The sequence below is a fragment of the Pelophylax lessonae genome, assembly GCF_965119305.1.
Source record: "Pelophylax lessonae genome assembly, chromosome: 7".
NCBI classification, from domain to species: domain Eukaryota; kingdom Metazoa; phylum Chordata; class Amphibia; order Anura; family Ranidae; genus Pelophylax; species Pelophylax lessonae.
The window spans coordinates 228786774-228807277 of record NC_138774.1 but is presented as its reverse complement, the minus strand read 5'-3'; the positions used below and the strand labels follow the sequence as shown (position 1 = coordinate 228807277).

The 20504-nt window shown below is 44.1% G+C and overlaps 2 protein-coding genes across 2 annotated transcripts in view; one reads left to right on the top strand and one right to left on the bottom strand.

Annotated features, from left to right (window-relative positions):
* The window catches only part of APEX2 (apurinic/apyrimidinic endodeoxyribonuclease 2), a 226327-nt gene that overhangs the window by 105579 nt on the left and 100244 nt on the right, over positions 1–20504 (bottom strand). The gene's annotated exons all lie outside the window — the stretch shown is intronic.
* ALAS2 (5'-aminolevulinate synthase 2) overlaps positions 14609–20504 on the top strand; it is a 57376-nt gene continuing 51480 nt past the window's right edge. The window contains exon 1 of the mRNA XM_082264518.1: positions 14609–14715. The gene's annotated coding sequence lies outside the window, so the exon portion shown is untranslated. The remainder of the gene's footprint in view (positions 14716–20504) is intronic.

The window sequence follows — 20504 nt, the reverse complement described above, 5'->3', positions numbered from 1 at the left end:
AGGATCACAAATTATTGAAGTTATTTTTTTTTTAAATGTAGAGTTCTTGTCATAGGAACATGCTCTTCTTTCCTGTAACTTTTGGTAATTGTGACTACACCATGATCACTATTACCTAAGTTGTCTCTAACTTGCACTTCTGTAATAAGCTCTGTGTTTTTTTAAGTTACAACAGAGCATTTTTCCTTGTTGGAGCTTCCACCATCTGTTCCATTTTAATGTTTCATTAAAATTTTCTACAGTAAGGTTAAAGTGATTGTAAAGTCTCATGTTTTTTTTTGTAAAATACCAAACATGTTATACTTACCTCCTCTGTGCAGTTGGTTTCGCACAGAGCAGCCTGGATCCTCCTCTTCTCGGGTATCTCTTTGCTGCTCCTGGCCCCTCCCTCCTGTTGAGTGCCCCCAGAGCAAGCAGCTTGCTATGGGGGCATCCGATCTGAGCTGCAGCTCCCTGTGTCCATTTAGATACAGAGCTGTGTTTCAGCCCCGCCCCTCTCTCTTCTGATTGACCAACTGACTTTAATGGACAGCAGCGGAAGCCAATGGCGCTGCTGCTGTGTCTCAGCCAATCAGGAGGAAATGTCCTGGACAGCCGAGGAACTCCTGGACATCGCTGGACAGAGATGGGGCTCAGAAAAGTATTAGGGGGCGCTGGAGCAGCTTCTACACACAAAAGGCTTTTTATCTTAATGCACAGAATGCATTAGGATAAAAAAAAAACTTCTGCCTTTACAACTCCTTTAAGAAATGAGAGCTTTCAAGTCTGTGAAAGACGCTGAGACACCTCTACATCCTTTATGTTTTTGGGCCTATAAAATGCTCACACAAATAATTTACTATTTGTTGCACTCTTATGGAGCTTCAGCCATAATGACAGTTCTGTGATAGGTGCTGGGTCTAAGTCCAGAGCTCCTGATAGTGGAAATGGGTTTTGCTGCGTGTTAGAACCAGGTCATATTCCTCAGGATCGCCCCACCAGAGGTGAGCAACAAGTAGCAAGTAGGGGTTTAGTAGCAGATAAAGCAGGTCGGGATCAAGCAGAAGTGTATTCAGTAAACAACCCAAAGTTTGGTAACAAGTGGTTGCAGGCTTGGATCAAGCAGAAGCATAGTTAGGGAACAAGCAAAGGTCTGTAACGAGTGGTAGTGGACATAAGGACAGCTGCGGGTACGCAAAGGAGCAAGATATCGGCTGGACACTCTTTGCCCTTTCTACTCTCTTCAGGGTAACTCTCCTATTGGCAAACAACAAGAGAACAGCAACCTTAGGATTCCAAGTGAAGGGAAGGTCCCAATTCAGCAACACTGATACTCAAAGGATTAAAGTAGCAAACAGTCACTAGGATCCAACATCCAGGCCTCTACTCACAATATCCCCTTATACAATACTTGGATGCCTCCATCCAATATCATCCAGACACTTCTCATGTGAGTCTCCAGGCCAGATCCTCAGTGAATTCCTTTGATTTGACTCCAACTACTTCTAGCAAATAGGCCCCCCAGCTCTAACTGAGTTAGGTCCTTGATGAACGTCTGCAGATTTTGGCTACACTGCCCAGCAGGGCCGCAGCCCTCCAGGCTGAGATCTTCTCCTCCTGGACAAGAATCCTTCTGCTTCAGGTCCCAAACTATTTATGCCCTCCTCTGCCTCCTACTTAGCATTTTCTTACCCAGGTATTGGCTGATACCACATTAATATTCAGGCCAAGGCTACGCCTCTTTCAATCCACTACATTCTAGAATCCACAAATAGGCAGGGAGAAGCAGTCGAGCCTGCAGCCAGTAGGACCCAGAACAGCCAAAATTATTCACACACCACTACATCCAATGACTACAGAGGAGCTAAAGAGCTACATTTACATGAACCTCTCTAGCAACCCATTTTAGGAGGGTGCTACATATATGTAGTTCCTACATCGGGGGTCGGCAACCCGTCGATCGCGATCTACCTGCCGACCGTAGGCAACCGATATGTAGATTGCAAACACAGAGGACTTGGCAGGTCCTTCCCCCCATTCTCTGAAGCTCTCCTCTTCACTGCAGAGCAGAGAGCGGGAGGCAGCACAGTACTGGATGCAGGGCAGAACAGGAGCTGCTTCAGTTAACTTTTCGACTTCACCAGCCGGTGATTAGTTGCTAGGAAGCTGGGCGGTCACCACACACTGCTCACTAACTAGCTGTACTCACCATACACTGCTCACTGACTGGCTGTACTCACCATACACTGCTCACTGACTGGCTGTCCTCACCACACACTGCTCACTGACTGGCTGTCCTCACCACACACTGCTCACTAACTGTCCTCACCCCACACTGCTCATTGACTGGCTGTCCTCACCGCACACTGCTCACTGACTGGCTATCCTCACCACACACTGCTCACTGACTAACTGTCCTCATCCCACACTGCTCATTGACTGGCTATCCTCACCACACACTGCTCACTGACTAACTGTCCTCATCCCACACTGCTCACTGACTGGCTGTCCTCACCATACACTGCTCACTGACTGGCTATCCTCACCCCACACTGCTCATTGACTGACTGTCCTTACCACACACTGCTCACTGACTGGCTGTCCTCACCGCACACTGGGCCCAGGGAGTGCTAAATGTCCAAGGATTAGGAGGCGCTACTATAGTGGGGTGCAAAGAGACATAGGACACTACAGTGGAGTGGGGGTGATGTGAAGGGGGGGAAGAGGACATTGCTTTTTTAGGGGGGCACAGGACACTACTGTGGGGGGGGAGCAGAGGACACACTGCTATGGGGGGGGGGCATAGGACACTGCAGTGGGTGGGGTGATGTGAAGGGGACAGGTGACACTGCTATAAGGGCAAAAGTGAGGGCACTGCAGTGGGAGGGGTGATGTGAAGGGAGGAAGAGAACACTAAAATGTATGAAAAAAAAAAAAGGCAATATGGACACTAGGTGGCATTATTGATACGTATTTATACTATGATGACTACATATATTAGAAAATACCACAATTTTCTCATGTTTGTCACATTCACACCGAGAGCGTTTTATACTTAGACCCCAAAGACAGAAATAAAAGCTGACAGGCGTTCTAATCATTGCATTCTTTCCAAAGCTAAAATAAAAGTTTTGCCTTTAGTTATACTTTAAATTCTCGCATAGCTTAAGAATAAAAACAGTTAAAAAAAAAACATTGGGAGAGATTTACCGTATTTAATCGGCCTTTTAAAAAGGCACCTTTTCCTCCTAAAAATGGAGGGCAAAACAGCGTGTTATATGTCGATATATAAAAAAAAAAAAAAAAAGGCCAGGCAGTGCTGAGAGGCAGAGGGGGGTGGGCCGAGCCGAGCAGAAGGAAGGAGGAGCGGTTGCTGTCATAGGAAGTCTCGCCTCCTATGATAGACAGCACAGTGGCCCAATGCCAGGAACTGTGACGTCTATCATAGGCGCTGGGACTTCAGATGACAGCGGCTGCTCGTCCTCCCTTCTCCTTGGCCCGGCCCGCCCCCGTCTGCCTCTCAGCGCTGGCTGGCCTTTTTTTTTTTAAATATATCGTTGATCTGTGCAATGGCGCTGGCGAGACTGCACTGATGGACACTGTGCTGGCGAGGCTACATTGGTGGACACTGCGCTGGCAAGACTGCATTGGTGGACACTGCGCTGGCGAGACTGCATTGATGGACACTGCGCTGGTGAGGCTGCATTGATGGAACCTGCGCTGGCGAGACTGCATTGGTGGACACTGTGCTGGCAAGACTGCATCGGTGGAAACTGTGCTAGTGAGGCTGCATTGGTGGACACTGCGCTGGCGAGACTGCATTGGTGGACACTGCGCTGGCGAGACTGCATTGATGGACACTGCGCTGGTGAGGCTGCATTGATGGAACCTGCGCTGGCGAGACTGCATTGGTGGACACTGCGCTGGCAAGACTGCATCGGTGGAAACTGTGCTAGTGAGGCTGCATTGGTGGACACTGCGCTGGTGAGGCTGCATTGATGGAACCTGCGCTGGCGAGACTGCATTGATGGACACAGCGCTGGTGAGGCTGCATTGATGGAACCTGCGCTGGCGAGACTGCATTGGTGGACACTGCGCTGGCAAGACTGCATCGGTGGAAACTGTGCTAGTGAGGCTGCATTGGTGGACACTGCGCTGGCGAGACTGCATTGATGGACACTGCGCTGGTGAGGCTGCATTGATGGAACCTGCGCTGGCGAGACTGCATTGATGGACACAGCGCTGGTGAGGCTGCATTGGTGGACACTGCGCTGGCGAGACTGCATTGATGGACACTGCGCTGGTGAGGCTGCATTGGTGGACACTGCGCTGGCAAGACTGCATTGGTGGAAACTGTGCTGGCGAGGCTGCATTGGTGGACACTGCGCTGGCGAGACTGCATTGATGGACACTGCGCTGGTGAGGCTGCATTGGTGGACACTGCGCTGGTGAGGCTGCATTGGTGGACACTGCGCTGGTGAGACTGCATTGATGGACACTGCGCTGGCGAGGCTGCATTGATGGAACCTGCGCTGGCGAGGCTGCATTGGTGGACACTGCGCTGGCGAGGCTGCATTGATGGAACCTGCGCTGGCGAGACTGCATTGATGGGAACTGCGCTGATGAGACTGCATTGATGGACACTGCGCTGGCGAGGCTGCATTGGTGGAAAATGCGCTGGCGAGGCTGCAATAGAGGTCACTGCGCTGGCGATGCTGCATTGGTGGACACTGCGCTGGCAAGGCTGCATTTATAAACACTGGTAAGGCTGCATTTGATAAAAAAAAAAAAAAGTTCAATGCAGTTTATTTCAAATTGAAGCTTTTTTCCTAAAATTTCTCCCCTAAATTTGAGGTGCGTGTTACACGCCTATAAATACGGTAAACAGGCGCACACAGTAACTGATGCAGCTGTGTATAGTAACCAATCAGCTTCCAGGTTTTATTGTCAAAGCATAATGGAACAAACTGAAGTTAGAAGCTGATTGGTTATGATCAGAGTTGTATAAAGTACTCAAAACCCATACTTGAGTAAAAGTACAAGTGCTCAATCAAAAAGTGACTTGAGTAGAAGTGGAAGTGCTCGATCAAAAAGTGACTTGAGTAGAAGTACTAAAGTATTCAACATTTTTTGTACTTAAGTATTGCAAGTAGTTTTTTTAGAAATTTTGCTACTCAAGTACTGAAAGTAAAAGTACAAGTAGTTTTGAAAAAAAAAATTGCTACTCAAGTACTGAAAGTAAAAGTACAAGTACTGTGTTATGTAGTTATTAAAGAAAGAAGTCAAAAGTTTGAACATCATATTGTTTTTTATTATTTCAAATGCAGCTTTTATTTATACATACAGTAGCATTTATTTTCTTCTGCACTGATAATACACATGTTTTGAGCTTCATGAAACCTGCCATCTACTGTTCTGGCAGTGGTAATTTTATAATTGTAACGAGTAACTATGCAGCACAAAAAAAAAAATATTGGAGTAGAAGTATTGAAATCATCGAAAAAATGTAGTGAAGTAAAAGTGGAAGTAGGAGAAAAAAATTCTACTCCAGGAAAGTACAGATACCGCCTTTCGGTACTTAAGTACAGTAGTGAAGTAGTTCTACTTAGTTACTATACATCTCTGGTTATGATGTACAGCTGCACCAGATTCTGTGTGCCCCTGTTTTGGTAAATCTTTGTGACACCTCCCTAAAAAAAACAACAAAAAAAAAAAACTTGTACCTCAGCAGACCCCCAGGTCCCCTTCCCTTTGATGCTTTGCAGTAGCATGCCACTACTACCACGACTTATAAAATATGATATTGTGGAGTGTGGAAACCTTCATTTTGAAAAACGAAGTACTTATACTCTTGAGAGGTCGGCAAAGACAGCTTCTCATTACAGGATCTGCAGAAGCATCCCCTTACAAAGGAGTCTAATTTACTACAAAAGGGGAAACATTTGTACTCATCCCAATTTGTTAGCCATACAAGTGTGCAGGAGCGTCCTGAACGCACACCACCCGTGCAGCTGCTGCCTCCCTATGGATGTGAATGGGCTACCTGCTGGCACCTGGTGGCTCAAGCCACATAAACACACACAAAGTTCAGACTACAGCTCTCAGTGCACATGTGAATGAGGCCTTAAAGGGTAAGTTCACCTTTACACACATTTCCCAAAAAGCTCCCCAGTGTTCCTAATAAATTAAAATACTATGCTCTGTTCCCCAAACAAATGCCCACCTGTTCAACTGCTGACACCATTGTCCTCCCCCATCTGTCCTGCAGGTGGCAGGATGCACCCAACGACGGATGCACAGCCCCAGAAATCTATGAACACAAATGTAAATGGTGGAAAGCTGTGAGGATGCCATCATCCTAATCAAAGCATCAAAACATGCCCTCCAATACAGTAGGGTCTATTGTGGGCATGCCAGACAAAGAGAAACTCCAAAAACATGAATTATGTAATAAAGTTTCTATTGTTTTATATCAGATTAAAAAGTATTGAATATTAAAAAGAATATGGCTTCATTACCTATGTTGAAAGCAGTTCAACAATATGGTTACCAGATCCTCAACCATAAACAATAATGAGCTGAGACATCCAACACGTTTCAAAAGTGGGGGTTTACACTCTGCAAACTCTCAGGTTGTGTTAAATTTCATCAGTTGGCTTCTCAGATTGTGGCAGATGTTATTCAATCTGCTGTAAAGCCACCCAATCACTTCTACATACCTCCCCATTCTGGTCCAAGCCTCCACCCCTGAGGGCCCCGCTTACCATTGGTTGTGTACAGTGACAGCTTCCTGATAGGATAGCTCAGGTGGGTTCAGACTAGGACCTGAACACACATAAGCTCATCCCTAATGCAAAGTGAACACTAGTTCCCCAATCTTCTCTGGGCAGTGTGAACCTGGAAGTGCTCAGCTCTGAGCACTTCTGGATTCACAGCTGTCAGAATCCCGGCTGGAAAGGACTGGCTACAGATTATGTTTGGTCAGTTGGAGGGGACGACACAGGAAATATCAGGAATCAAACAGATTCCTGATGCCTTCATAAATAGGTAAAGGTAGATAAAGTTGATCCAGGGAATATCCGATTGCCTTTTGGGGGCATCCGCTGGAGGAAATTGGTTCATGCTTCATTGGGATTCTTTTCACCTTCCTCTGGATCAACTGTAAGTATAGCATTGTGTATATAGGATTGTATACATTTTTTCCCTTTCTATTGGTTGAACTGGATGGACCTTTTTCAACCAGACTAACTATGTAACTATAAAAAGAGAATCTGTCACTTGCTCCGTGCTATCACATAGGGACAATGTTAGTCCCCTTGTGATAGCAATCAGAGTAAATGTAAAACTAAATACATTTATTCATAAAAAAAGTGTTACATTTAAAATATAGTAAATAAAATAATAAATGCACCCCCATTCTCCTACACACATGTAGGCAATCTGTTTGCGCTCTCGTTTTTGGAATTGGCAGATGCGCAGATGGGGAGATACTTGGGAATGCTTGTTCATAGAGGTCTGTGGGCATGCCAGACAAATAAAAACTCCAAAAACATGAATAATGTCATAAAGTTTATATTGTTTAATATCAGATTAAAAAGTATTGAATATTAAAAAGAATAAGGCTTTCTGTACCTGTGTTGATAGCAGCTCAACAATATAGTTACCAGATCCTCAACCTAAAACAATATTGAGATGAGATATCCAATGCGTTTCCAAAGTGAGGGTTTACAATCTTCTTCAGGGTTGCTCATTTGATAGGTATAGAGGTATTCAGGCAGGAGCGCGCTGTGTTGATGCGGCTGAGCTGCCAAAACGGCACTCCACTCAGTGCCTTTATGGCAGCTGTATCAACACAGCAGGACTGCTGACTTGAGAATGCGGCAAGGCCGCTGCTTCATCCTGCCACTGGAATGAAGATGAGGTAAGTGCTTCTATTACATTTCTCTTCAGGGTACTCCCCTAGTATCCCCTTTCTTACTGGGCTAGCTGACACCTGTCCACTGACTCTACACTCCAGAGCAGACCCCCGGGCAAGTTCCTCTGTACTCACGGACACTGTTTTTCCAGATTCTGCTGTGCCCCAACTCCTGTAGTCAGCTTCTCCTGGACCTCTGGGTTCAGTCTCACGCCCCTGGTATACCAGGTCGACTGCCTGTGACCACCACCAAATGTTACAGAAGAGGATGTAGCCACCACCCTCCTTCTGGGACTTTGCTTCCCGCCCAAAGACCTCTACCTCATGTGACCATGGCTTTTTATACCCTGCCCCATAATGCACCACTGTCTGTGCCAACCCACTGGGACAGTACCAAAAGCCTGTGTACCATTGGTCAGGTTTCCTCCAGCATCCAACGTTCCTCCCCATTGGATCAGCTGGGGACACTCCCTAAGACCAGATGAATACACACTGGGCACACTGAGTAGACCTGACTATAAATCCTGCTCCCTGATAAGCAGAGTGCACATATGTTTTGCCTGCTGCTCTTCTGATAAGCAGACATAACCAAAACTACACTCTCTGACTAGCACCTAACTAGGAGGGTGCTACATATACAATCCTACATACACAATCCTACACTCACCGTTGATCCAGAAGAAGGTGAAAAGAATCCCAATAAAGCATGAACCAATTTCCTCCAACAGGGGGGAAAAATCCTTTCTGATCCCCCAAGAGGCAATTGGATATTCCCTGGATCAACTTTACCTACCTTTACCTATTTATGAAGGCATCAGGGATCTTTAAGATTCCTGATATTTCCTGTGTCGTCCCCTCCAACTGACCAAACATAGTCTGTAGCCAGTCCTTTCCAGCCAGGATTCTGACAGCTGTGAATGCAGAAATGCTCAGAGCTGAGCACTTCCAGGTTCACACTGCCCAGAGAAGATTGGGGAACTAGTGTTCACTTTGCATTAGGGATGAGCTTATGCGTGTTCAGGTCCTAGTCTAAACCCACCTGAGCTATCCTACCAGGAAGCTGTCACTGCACACAACCAATGGTAAGTGGGGCCCTCAGGGGTGGAGGCTTGGACCAGAACAGGGAGGTATCAACTTTATGTATGTAGAAGTGATTGGGTGTCTTTACAGCAGCCTGAATAACATCTGACAAACACAGAAAAGCCAACCAATAAAAGGTAATTTGCAGTCAAACATAGTAGAAGTCAGCTGATGATCTGGTGTCTTTGTATGTCCCAGATGGAGAGAAGTTGGAGCTGTTAATGTAATGACACAGGGAGAATATAAAGAGATAGTGAAGTTTTCTGATATACCTGCTCTGTTCACCAGATATAGATCAGTCTGACACTGCTTGGTTCTGGACTTCTACAGATGAGTGAATAATAATAAACAAAATACCCCCACTGGCACCAGTAGACCCACATCAGCAACTAGAGAGCCACATAGTAATAGACCCCCCATCAGCAACAGTAGATTCCCCAGCAGCCAGAATCAATAAACTCTCAAGCAGACAGTGACAATAGACCTCCCCTAAAACAGTAGATTCCACCCAGCAATAATAGACTTCCCCCTACAGCAGTAGAACTCCCCCGCCAGCCACAATAGACATCATCCCAGCAACATAAGCCCAGCAACAATAGCTCCCCCCACCAGCAATATTAAACCCTAGACCCTCCAGCGTGCCTAAGCACCCGGGAAAAAAAAACCCCCACTAGCAATAATTTATCCCCTGCCAGAAACAGTAGATCCACCCAAGCAACAACAGACCCCATCAGAAAAAGGACCCTCAAGCAGCCAGTGACAATAGACCTCCCCCAAAAGAGAAAATTTACCCAGCAACAATAGGCTTCCCCCCTAAAGCAGTAGAACCCCCCCCCCCGCCCAGCCACAATAGACCCCCCAGCAGTTTAAACCCAGCGACAATATCTCCCCCACCAGCAATAATGAACCCTAGACCCCCAGCATGCCCAAGAACCCCAGCAACAAAATACCCCCACCAGAAACAAAATACCCCCACCAGAAACAAAATACCCCCACCAGAAACAAAATATCCCCACCAGAAACAGTCAATCCACCCAAGCAACAACAGACCCCTGTCAGCAACAGGAGATCCCCCCACAGCCAGGATCAATAGACCCTCAAGCAGCCAGTGAAAATAGGCCTTCCCCCAGCAACAACAGACACCCCCCCACCAGTAGATCCCCCCAGAAACAACCCCCCCCCCCCAACAAGCAAAATAAGCCCTCCTTCTAGCAACAATAGATTCTTCAACAGCAATAAGAGACCCTCCAGCATGCCCAAGGACCCCAGCAACAAAAGACCCCCCCAAACACCAGTAAATCCCCTCCCAGCAACAACAGATTTCCTCCCCTGCAACCTAAGCCCCCCTCCCAGCAACAATAGATTCCTCACCAGCTATAATATACCCTTCAGCATGCCCAAGCACTTAGGCAACAAAATACATCCACAAACAACAATAGATCCCTGTCAGCCACAGTAGATCCCCCCAGTAGCCAGCAACAATACACCCTCAAGCAACCAGCAATACCAGACCCTCCAGCATGTACAAGCACCCCAGCAACAAAATACCCCCACCAGGAACAATAGATCTACCCATGCACAATAGATCCCAATCATCAACAGGAGATTCCCCCAGCAGCCAGGATCAATAGACCATCAAGCAGCCAGCCACAACATATCTCCCCCAAAACAGTAGATTCCACACAGCAACAATAGAGCCCCCCACCCAGCAACATGAACCCCCCTCCCAGCAACAACAGATTGCCCACCAGCAATAATAGACCCTCCAGCATGCCCAAGCATCCTTTGCCAGTACAATCATTCATTGTTGGAGGTACAGGAATTGCATACCACCGCCTTCCCGCTGAAAAAAAGTCTGCAGTACAGGAGGGGGGGGGGGGGGGTTATTTTCATACAGCTTCATCGCAAACATTGCTGAGAAATGAAGAGGAAGGAGACGACTCCCACAAATTACATGTTGACGTCAGCAGAGACGGACTACCTATATTTTGTTTTTAAAACAAAATACACTAAGGCTGCATTCACACTTGAGCGTAGCGTTTTTTACCGCGATTTTTACCGCAATTTTTTCAGGCGTTTTTCATTGACATCTATCAAAAACGCTGGTAATCAGCCCAAAAAGAAGCTCATGTACTTTTTTCAGCTACAGGCGTTTTGCAAAACGCTCAGATGTGAACAGGGGCCATTTAAATGAATGGGGTTTTACTTGTTGGGCGTTTTGGAAGCGTTTCTTTTGAGCGTTTTTGGAGCTGAAAACGCCCAGGTGTGAATGGAGCCTAAGTGCATACAAACACAATATAATACCCACGTATTTTGGTAAAATACAAATAAAGTGGTTGTGTCGAGTTAATAGATACCAAACATGTCAAGGTTTGAAATTGTGCGTGCCTGTGAAATGACAACTATGGTACCCAAAGTTGTCTATAATGTGTCTATTTCCTATGATTGTTAGCGCCCTCTAATGGCCATGTGGCATTTTTCTGAAATACTTCAATTTAAAAAATACCATCATTCATTACATTTTTTTTTTTTTTTAATAAAGTTATAACATTTTTTTTTTGGAAAAATATAAATAACATTTATTGCAGCTGTTATTGTGAACTCTTATACTGTAGATCAGTAATTCATAAATGGAAGTGGCTTCTGTAACATAGTTAATTAAGTTGAAAAAAGTCCAATAAAAATACTACCACTTGTAGTCAAATCACGTACATGTAGCTCCATACATATCTCCCTACATCTCCATAAGGCCCCTTTCAAACATGTGCGACTTGTCCTGCGACTTTGGACTGCAAAGTCACGTGACAAGTCATACCCCATGATTTCTAATGAGTACCATTCTCATATCTGTGCGACTTTAGGTTGCAGCGATTTCAAAGTAGTCCCTGCACTACTTTGGGTCGACTTTGATGCGACTTGAGGTCCATAGACCTCAAGAACTCAGAGGTATTGCTTTAACCACTTGCCGACCGCCGCCTATATACGGCGGCGGTCAGCCACTCCCAGGCAAAGTGACGTACCGGTACGTCACTAGCCTGGGAGCCAATAGAGGGCGAGCGAGCGCCGCCAGAGGCGCGCTCCTGCCCCCGCTCGTACCCTAAGAAGCTTGCGCGTGTGACCGGCGGACCCGATGTCCGCCGGTCACTCGCGATCGTCGGTGGAGAGGGAGAAAGGCAGGCGGCTAATGTAAACAAAGCTGCCTGTCAGTCTCCCCTGTGTAACAGCACAGATCATACGGTCCTGCTATGTAGGACCGTTGATCTGTGCTGTTACACACACAGCCACATCCAATCACAGTAAGAAGCACGCCCCTAGGGACACACTTAACCCCTCCCTCTCCAATAAAGTTAACCCCTTCCCTCCCAGTGTCATTTTTACAGTAACAGTGTATATGTATAGCACTGATTACTGTAGTAATGTCACTGGTACCCCCAAAAGTGTAAAAAATGTCAGTCAAGGGTCTGATCTGTCCGCCGCAATGTCTCAGTCCCGCAAAAAAAAAAAAAAAAAAAAATCGCAGATCGCCGCCATTACTCGTTAAAAAAAAAAAAAAACAATAAAAATGACAAAAATCTTTCCCTTAGTAAACGCAATAACTTTTACGCAAACCAATCAAAATACGCTTTTTGCGATTTTTTTTTACCAAACATATGTAGCAGAAAACAAATTGGCCTAAAATGTTAAAAAATTTTGATTTTTACATTTTTTTTTGGGGGGGGGGGGGTTTCATATAAAAAAAATGTGAAAAATATTGTTATTTTTGCAAAATTGTCGCTCTTTTTTTGTTTATAGCGCATGACCAAAAAAAATTGCACAGGTGATCAAATACCACCAAAAGAAAGCTGTTTGGGGGGAAAAAGGACGTCAATTTCATTTGGGTACAGCGTCGCACGACCGCGCAATTGTCCGCTAAAATCACGCAGTGCCGAATCGCAAAATAGACCCTGGTCAGGAAGGGGGTAAAATCTTCCGGGGCTTAAGTGGTTAAGTCGTATCAAAGTCACGTCAAAGTTGCGCAGTAAAGTTGCGTCAAAGTTGCGCAGTAAAGTTGCGTCAAAGTTGCGCAACTTTCAGGTCATACAAGGTTGTACAGTTGTACAAAGGGGCGTAAAGAGTACGGGCTCTTTCAGACGGCCGCTCCGCTGTTTGTGTCCGCTGCGGGACTTTTTTTTTTTCACGGAGCGGATGACATTTGTGTCATCTGCTCCGTATGTCCGCATATCATCCCATCCGTTTGCGGATGATATGCGGACATAATGTAAGTATATGGCACTGCGGATGTCAGCGGATGACACCGCTGACATCCGATTTTCCTTTCTTTCCGTTTTTTGAACGGAGGAAAAATAGGGTTCTGTTCCGTTCCAAAAAATGGAACAGAACTGAAAGGAAGAAAATCGGATGTCAGCGGATGGTATTCCACTGACATCCGCAATGCCATTGACTTACATTATGTCCGCAAACCATCCGCAAAAAAATAGGATGATTTGCGGACAAGCGGAGCGGCCGTGTGAAAGAGCCCTACCTGTCACTGCCTATTGTTGTCACAAGGGATGTTTACATTTATAAAAGTGATTAAAAAAAAATGTAAAGAAACAGTGTAAAAATAAGAAAAAAAAAGAAATACTAAAATACATTTTTTTTTAAAGCGCCCCCCCCCAGTCCGCCTGTGCTCGCGAACGCATACGTAGGTGGCGCACGCATATGTAGGCGGTATTTGCACCACACTTGTGAGGTACCGCTGCAAATGTTATTGCGAGAGCAATAATTCTAGTGGCATAATAATAATTCTAATTTGTAACACTTAATTGGTAACCTGTCAAATTGTTTAAAGAGCAGCCTATGGAAGATTTGAAGTATTGTAGTTGTCTATTTACTCGTAATATCATCCTTCATATTTTACCAAAAGATTGGGATAGATATATATATATATATATATATATATATACACACACACACACATATATATATATATATTTTTTTTTTTGTATTAAAATTTGTATATAAAAAAGTGTATCCCCCCCCCCCAAAAAAAAAAGATTTTTTTGCTAAAAGTATATATATATATATATATATATATATATATATATATATATATGTATATGTGTGTATATATGTGTGTGTGTGTATATATATATATATATATAATAAAATAACAGAGGCAAAAATTATCAGGTGGGTCTCATCCCCAAGTTTTGCAGCACAGAACGGAACAGTTCCAATGCTGCAGTTAAGAATATAAAAGATTTTCTCATAGCTCACTATGTAACGACAGACACATTGCTGGTGGATTTGGCCCTTTTATAGGACTTTAAAATCATATCAACCAAAATGTCACTTCTATATTATTGTGCAAAAGTCACTAAACCCTTGTGAAGTACACATTGATGTTTTTTCCAATTTTAACTAATCAGCAGCTCGCTGCCACAAAACATTCAAGTATAAAAACAATTCTAAGGGTGGGTTTATCCTTTAAAGAACATTCTTCTTTATCCTTCATCTAAATTTCAACCACCCATAGCAATGACGTCATCATCATTTTTTTTTTTGTTAACCCTTTCCATTGCTACTCTTTTTACAAGGCAGATGTGTTATCTGAGCTTCCACTTTTTTTTTTCTCTTTTAAAAGTTGTGAAACTCAATGGGCCAATCACAAGTGTTTGTGGGAGGGGCCAAAACACTTCTCCACCGACTGCACCACTAATGTTCATCACTTCATGTTCGTCCTCAGTGCAGGGCAACAGGTAAGACAATCTACTGACTTTCTATACAATGATCAGATTGGGGAGCATTTCATCTGTACTATGCATGAAATAGAATGATGTTTCTTAATGTTTTAGTTCCTCTTTGTGTTCCTTTTTATTACAAGTTGTATGTTGTAATTCAGCATTTTTAAGCCTTTTCATGTAACAGAGATGCTTAGAATTTTTTTACAATATTTGAAGATTAATAGACATATACAGAGTTGGAGCTCTAAGGCTGACCATACACTATACAATCTGATTGTATTGTACAATCTCCATACAATTTAATTAGCGTTACCCAAGTTACACTATATTGTTAAAACTATTGGTACTCCTGCCTTCACACACACATGAACTTTAATGGCATCCCAGTCTTAGTCCATAGGGTTCTATATTGAGTTGGCCCTTTGCAGCCATACCAGCTTCAACTCTTCTGGGAGAGCTGTCCACAAGGTTTAGGAGTGTGTCTATGGGAATGTTTGACCATTCTTCCAGAAGTGCATTTGTGAGGTCAGGCACTGATGTTGGATGAGAAGACCTGGCTCGCAGTCTCCATATTAATTCATCCCAAAGGTGTTCTATCGGGTTGAGGTCAGGACTCTGTGCAGGCCAGTCAAGGTCCTCCACCCCAAACTCACTCATCCATGTCTTTATGGACCTTGCTTTGTGCACTGGTGCGCAGTCATGTTGGAACAGGTAGGAGCCATCCCCAAAATGTTCCCACAAAGTTGGGAGCATGAAATTGTCCAAAATGTCTTGGTATGCTGACACCTTAAGAATTCCCTTCACTGGAACTAAGGGGCCAACCCCTGAAAAACAACCCCACACCATAATCCCCCCTCCCCCTTCTACCAAATGATTTGGACCAGTGCACAAAGCAAGGTCCATAAAGACATGGATGAGTGAGTTTGGGGTGGAGGAACTTGTCTTCACCTGCCCAGAGTCCTGACCTCAACCTGATAGAACACCTTTGGGATGCGGAGACTGCGAGCCAGGCCTTCTCTCCAACATCAGTGGCTGACCTCACAAATGCACTTCTGGAAGAATGGTCAAACATTCCCATGGACACACTCCTAAACCTTGTGGACAGCCTTCCCAGAAGAGTTGAAGCTGTTATAGCTGCAAAGGGTGGGCCAACTCAATATTGAACCCTACGGACTAAGACTGGGATGCCATTAAAGTTCATGTGTGTGTAAAGGCAGGCGTCCCAATACTTTTGTTAATATAGTGTAGGTAATCTGAGCACAAAGCTAGGGCCGGCCATAGGCAGATCAAAATTTGGCCGGTTTAGCAGGAACCAGACAAATTTTAGTCCATCTATGGGCAGGCTGGTTGTACTAAAGTCAACTGATCAACTTCAGTACAATCAGCCTTTTGGCTTTTTTCTGTATGGTCGCTGCCGTTTCTTTCATAGCCGCCAGCAGTGATCATTGTATTCTGATGGTGGGGAAGTCTCCCACTGTCAGAATACAATAGCTCGGTGTTAGAGATTCCCCCTCCACATTGAGTGTGTTAATGGGGGAATCAAAAGATTTTCTTCCCTTCAACCACAAAAATTGTATAATCTATGGCTTGTCTAAGGCGAGCGGGTTGAACGAAAAAACGTAGATGGGAGAATCCCCTCCCCCTACTGCGCTATTGTATTCTTATGGTGGTTTCCCCATCAGAATACGATTACTGCTGGCGGCTCTGATAGTTTGGGAAAAACCCGAAAGGCTGTTTGTACACAAGTCGATCGATAGAGATAGAGATTATGAAAAACTGAACTCACTACTACCACGCATACATTTTATTGAAATCCAACATAAAAAACCCACAAGCGATGCAATTAACAGCAGAGCTAGCTAATTTACGGGAGCAGGTGAACCCCCTCTTGCTATCTAGAGCCAAAACAGAGATGCTTTATAGTAGGCGCTTGTACTACGAATTTGGTAATAAAGCAGGTAGACTCCTAGCATGCTCCATCCATACTCCGTCCACACAGGCCCCCATTCAAACCATTACGTCTATGGAGAATCAAAAACATCACCAAATCGGCAGGAATAGCGAACTGTTTTAAAGATTTTTCCTCAGCTCTATACATTTTTCCAGATAAATCATCCCATACGACGTCTGTCCAGAGAGAAGATCTAATAAATACATATCTTATAGACTCCTCTCTCCCAAAAACTCTCCTGCGAAGAAGAAATAGTACTTAAACCTATATCAGAAGAAGACTTTAATAGGGCCCTAACGAGTATGCCAGTTGGAAAGGCTCCAGGACCTGATGGGTTCACACTGTTTTATTATAAAACATTTAATCAAACCCTGGCCTCTAAATTGATATCAGCTTTCAACTCAATATTACAGGGTAACCCTATTCCGAAGGATACTTCTCATGCGCAATATAAATGTTTTGTTGAAACCAGACAGAGTCCTCTTTGCGCCAGCTACAGGCCAATCTCTCTACTAAATATAGATCTAAAATTGTTTACAAAGCTAATGGCAATAATACTCCTCCCCTATTTAAAAGAATTATCCATATAGACCAATCAGGCTGGCAGAGAGGCAAGGGATAATACTATTAGATCTCTGAACATTATTCACCTGTGTGGGTCTACTTAAATGCCAACAATGCTTCTTTCCACAGATGCCGAGAAGGCATTTGATAGGGTGAGTTAGAGGACGAGTTAGAGGACAACAGATTTCGTCTCCAAATACGGAAAGGTTTCTTTACTGTAAGAGCTGTGAAAATGTGGAATAGACTCCCTCCAGTTCTGGCTAGCTCACTAGATTGCTATAAAAAGGCCTGGATTCTTTCATAGGTGTACATAATAAAACTGGGTACTAGGTAAAGTCGATACAGGGAATATCCGATTGCCTCTCGGGGGATCAGGAAGGAATTTTTTTCCCCTGCTGTAGCAAATTGGATCATGCTTTGCTGGGGTTTTTTTTCGCCTTCCTCTGAATCAATTGTGGGTATAGGATTGTGTATATGGGATTGTATGGTTGGGTTTTCTTTACTGCTTTTTGTTTTTTATTGGTTGAGCCAGATGGACTTGTGGCTTTTTTCAACCTGACCGGCTATTCGTGGCCGGAATACACGATAAGAAAATCAGCCGAAAATTTCCATTCAGCGAAGGATCGGCTGATATTCTACTCGTTAATGCCCAGCCATCAGTGACCGATATCGATATTGTGAACGAAAAATCCAGTTTGAAAAAAAGAAAAATTCTGTCGTCTCGTTTGTGAACGAACAACATTCTATACATTGGCGTTAAGGTCGTTCATTTAAAATCTGTAGAACATCATCACGCATGAACTGTTTCGATAGTCGGCGGTCAAACGGTCGGGCAATATTCAGTCCATGCATGTTGGCAACATTTTCGACGAACGAACACTTTTTCATAAGTCGTTGGTCGAATGATCGGGCGATATTCGGCCCATGTATTCCAGCCATAACTATGAGGAGTACCCTTCAATATTCAGAGCCCTTGCTAAGACATATTAGAGGCAATTCAGATATAACAGGCATACAGGTTGGGGAGATATCCCATAAAGTAGCTGCATTTGCAGACGATTTACTCTTTTTTATTACCAATCCAGAACTATCAAAATCAAACTTACTGACAGAACTAGACGGATATTCACAATGATCTAATTAGAAGATTAATCATGCTAAATCAGAGGCAATGAATATTACAATTCCAGAAGCGAGACGCGCTGTAGTGGAATCTAGTTTTTTGTTTTAAATGGATAACGGAGGGACTAAAGTATTTGGGAATATCTCTCACACGCTCTGTAACAAACACGTTTCAGTATAACTTTCCACAATTGCTCACTAAGATTAAGTGCTGGTTCACACTAGGTCGCTCCGACTTCGGGGGCGACCTGGGAAGTCGCGTGCACGCGACTTCAGCACGACTTGCACGGACTTCATATAATGAATGTCTATGCAAGTCGCCTCGAGGTCACCCCGAAGTAGTACAGGACCCTATTTCTAAATCGGAGCGACTTGTGTCGCTCCTATTAGAACGGGTCCTGTAGCACTGCATGGACCGCGACGGACCGTGACTTGTCAGGCTGACAAGTCGCCTGACAAGTCGCGGTAGTGTGAATGGACACTAAAAGTGACCTTAGGCGATGGCGGAGCTTGACACATACGTGGTTTGGGAAAAATAGTATTTTAAAAATGATTGTACTGCCTCGGCTGCTGTATCTTTTTCAAACGTTACCGGGGACAGTTCCAACTAACTTTTTAAAACAAATTCAAAGTGAGTTTATACAATTTTTATGGGCGGGTTGCCCACCTGGGATCAAGGCAGATACGCTTACTATGCCTAAAAGATACAGGGGGGTATAGGATTCCCAGTTCAGTACTACCAAGCTGCACATTTATCTAAAATTCTAGACTGGTGTAGTCATACAAGAGTAAAGAGTTGGATACCCATTGAACAATCTATTACGTCTATCCCCCTTATGGCCCTACCTGGGTTTAGAAATAAATGTCCAAATCAAGTAAAAGTACACCCTATTATAGGTACCACCTATAAAATTGCTCGCTCGATTAAATCAAAGATGATAAACACCTCATCACTTTCTAATACAGTGGTTCTCAACCAGGGTTCTCTGGAACCTTAGGGTTCCTCCAGAGTTTGCTAGGGGTTCCATGAGCAATGAGCAAATTCTGCCTCTCAAATAAGTTCCCCTGACACCATTGATCTTTTTAGCTGTCTGGAAGAAGGTAATTCTTCCCAATGTCCACAAATGAAAGGACCATTCATTCCACTGACCATCACACTATTGTATCATGAGTTGTAAATATGGTCATTTTTAGCAGGGGTTCCCTGAGACCTGAAAATTATTTCAAGGTTTCCTCTGTGTTGAAAAGATTGAGAAAGGCTGATCTAATATGTCACCAGTGCTTGGAAACCCAGAATTTCCACCAGGGCTTTGTGGCCCTAAATTTTGTCAATTTATATCAGTGAATACGTTCAGAATTCAAGATTTTAGGGATTTGGGAGGATGGAAATCCACAATGGATATCCAACTAATGCTCTCACCACCTCTTCCGCCATGGCAAGCAATTCAAATATGACTACTCCCTCGGAATCCTATATTCCACCATACATAGCCGCATGGGAAAGAGATCTAAATATAACAATCTCTGCAGAACAGAGAGATTTTATTTTCTATTTTGCACATAAGTCATCTATATCCTCTAGAATGCAGGAATCTGAATATAAGATACTGACGGGGTGATATAGATCTTACATCGCATATTCCTGAACATAGACCCTATTTTCTGGCGATGTGGAGAAGATAGGGGAACACTTTTCCATATATTCTAGACATGCCCTCGGATACGCCGATAATGGCAAAATATAGGCACTCTGATTGGGGAAATGACTGGTTTTGTTATAGATCACAACCCAGCAGCTTGTTTACTGCATCTCAACTCTCTCTCCAAAAGTAAATACCAAAAATGTGAGACATCTCTTAAACGCGGCTAGGGTGTGTGTGCCAACACATTGGAAATCCCCATCTATCCCTACTGTGGGCCAATGGATTAGAGCAGTAAATGAGATTATGAAAATGGATGAGTTTACGGCATCGTTAAATAGGCAGGAAGCATGCTTGCACAAAACATGGTCCCAATGGATTGATTTTACTCTATCAACAAAATATAAGTCACTCGCAGTTAGTTGAGCTAGATATGAGGAAGCAGAGATGCAGTAGAATAGGACATTTTAGTAAACGTCCCACGAAAGGAGAAGGGAGAAGAGGAAAGTTACTGTATACAATTGTTT